Source organism: Eschrichtius robustus, chromosome X (assembly GCF_028021215.1).
Source record: "Eschrichtius robustus isolate mEscRob2 chromosome X, mEscRob2.pri, whole genome shotgun sequence".
NCBI classification, from domain to species: domain Eukaryota; kingdom Metazoa; phylum Chordata; class Mammalia; order Artiodactyla; family Eschrichtiidae; genus Eschrichtius; species Eschrichtius robustus.
The window spans coordinates 35311692-35314426 of record NC_090845.1 but is presented as its reverse complement, the minus strand read 5'-3'; the positions used below and the strand labels follow the sequence as shown (position 1 = coordinate 35314426).

At 48.0% G+C, this 2735-nt stretch overlaps 1 pseudogene; it reads left to right on the top strand.

Moving 5' to 3' along the window:
• Nucleotides 1-517: 517 nt before the first annotated feature.
• LOC137756740 (E3 ubiquitin-protein ligase makorin-2 pseudogene) lies at nucleotides 518-2052 on the top strand (annotated as a pseudogene).
• The last annotated feature ends 683 nt before the right edge of the window (nucleotides 2053-2735 follow it).

Sequence of the window (2735 nt, the reverse complement as noted above, 5' to 3'; positions counted from 1 at the left end):
TTGCAGGGGCTTGCAGTGTGCTTGCTGGGTGCTCTTTGAGGTTCTTTACAGCCGTGTCGCAAGTAATCCAGCAACGTGCACCATTCCACAGATCGTAAAAGCAAGCCTCGGCATTGAAGTGACTTGCCAAGGTTATTCAGCTTCCAGGTGGCAGATATGTGGCATCAGAATTTATGCTCTTGTAGACCCTATGGCTCCCAGATAAGTTTCAGAAATGCTAAATTAAAGTTTCTTTACTACAGGAATTTTCAAAGCTTTTAATATGCTCATATGAAAGGAAAACTCAACCAAAACCATAAGGAAAGTAAAGGTTACTTGCAAAGGGATGTGAAGGAGTTGGACCTCACAAGGGCTGCCTCGCCAAATAAAAAACAGAACACATATTTAAACAGGAAAAACGGCCGTATTACCAAGAGTACCAGGTTTACGTTAGTGTGCTCGTGATGGGAAAGCTTTTCTCACTTGATTATCTTATTCACTGAAGTCATATCTCCACACATTGGTAACTTACATGAAATAATCCAGGTATTTTATGCATGGTGTGTGTCGGGAAGGAAACCAGTGCCTGTTCTCACATGACTTGGCAAACAGCAAGCCATCTACCATCTGCAAATACTACCAGAAGGGCTGTTGCGCCTACGGAACTCGTTGCAGATACGATCACACGAGGCCCTCTGCTGCAGCTGGTGGGGCCATGGGCACTGTTCCCCACGGGGTGCCCTCCCTGGGTTTCCACAGTCCTCACCCTCCTTCTGACCTCACTGCATCAATCGTGAAAACTAACTTACATGAGCCTGGGAAACGTGAAAAGAGGACATTGGTACTTAGAGACCGAAATCTCTCTGGCATGGCTGAAGAAAAGACTTCCCCAAGTGTGGTGAGTAATCCCGGAGGCTGCAGCGACCCGCAGAACAGCCCGGAGCTGAAGCCGCATTCCTACCTAGAAGCAATCAGGAGCGGTCTCGACAACTTAGAAGCTAGCAGCTCCTACAGCAGCGAGCAGCAGCTGTGCCCCTACGCAGCTGCCGGGGATTGCCGATTTGGGGATGCTTGTGTCTACCTGCATGGGGAAGTTTGTGAAATCTGTAGGTTACAAGTCCTGCACCCGTTCGACCCAGAGCAAAGGAAAGCTCACGAGAAGATCTGCATGTCAACATTCGAACACGAGATGGAGAAGGCCTTTGCCTTCCAGGCGAGTCAGGACAAAGTGTGCAGCATCTGCATGGAGGTTATCCTCGAGAAGGCGTCAGCCTCGGAGCGGAGGTTCGGGATCCTTTCCAACTGCAACCACACGTATTGCCTGTCCTGCATCCGGCAGTGGAGGTGTGCCAAGCAGTTTGAGAACCCAATCATCAAGTCTTGTCCAGAGTGCCGTGTGATATCAGAGTTTGTGATTCCAAGTGTGTATTGGGTAGAAGATCAGAATAAAAAGAACGAGTTGATTGAAGCTTTCAAACAGGGAATGGGAAAAAAAGCTTGTAAATACTTTGAGCAAGGCAAAGGGACCTGCCCATTTGGAAGCAAATGCCTTTACCGCCATGCTTACCCTGATGGGCGGCTAGCAGAACCAGAGAAACCTCGGAAACAGCTCAGTTCTGAAGGCACCGTGAGGTTCTTTAATTCAGTGCGGCTCTGGGATTTCACTGAGAACCGAGAGAGCCAGCATGTCCACAACACTGAAGACGTCGACATGACAGAGCTTGGGGACCTCTTCATGCACCTCTCCGGAGTGGAGTCATCAGAACCCTGAAGAGTAGGTGGTCGCCCTGCGTCTTCGGCTCCACCAGCCGAGCCTTCCCCAAGCCAGGGTGCGCAGAGCTTCCTTCACGGCAGCCTGGGGTGGCGTGTCGCTTGGATTTGAGTGGGGTTGTATTTAACCTTGGTCTCATCCACTCCATTATTACAGCCATGGGAAGAGTGAGGATATAAAATAACCTTAACACATATATGGAATCGCTGCTTCTCTAGTTGCTATTTATCTTAGTTGCACCTCAAACTCCTCAGGGGGGCCAGCTGACCAGCCAGAGTTTTCATTGATTGATTCAGACCAGCCTGGCTCCCGTCCTCGAGGACCGTGCAGCTGCCCCTAAAAGCAGCAGATTCATTTATCTTACCAAAGGATTCCTGTGTGGTGAACCTCCCTAGTATACTGAAATAGTGTGGTCAACACTGGATTTGTATATTGCTTTTCAAAAACCACGCTGCACACCTTAGCACAAAACTTGACTTAGGGCTCTGCAGTGTCCCAAATCAGGGGAGAAGTCTTGCTGCGGGACGTTCAGCAGACAGGTATAAACCTTCTTACCTGGGGGTGGGGGCTCTTGAAGTAGCAGGAAGCAGAGATACGGCCCCTCTTTTACGGTTTGTGTTAGGGTCACAGTCAGAGTAATCTTGCACACATGCCTCCAGGGGAAACTCTCACCTGCTGGCTTGTGCCCCGAGGGCTCATGTGTGTTTTTATCTGTAAAACCTGGCTTTGATTTGAAATTTTATAAAAACTTAACAGCTAAGAACAGTTTCTGGTTCTGATATAGCGGTGGTCCTGAAGAGAATTGAGTACAAGTCTTCTGTCATCAGTAGTGATTTTAATTGAAGGAACTCAGAACTTAAGGAACTCCAAGCCTAAATTATTTTTATAGACAGCTGTACACACCAAATGTTTTATTAAAGAAGAAAGTCTACTCTTTACCTGATTTGGAGTAAGAAGGGTGACAAAGGCTGAATTCAATTCCCAG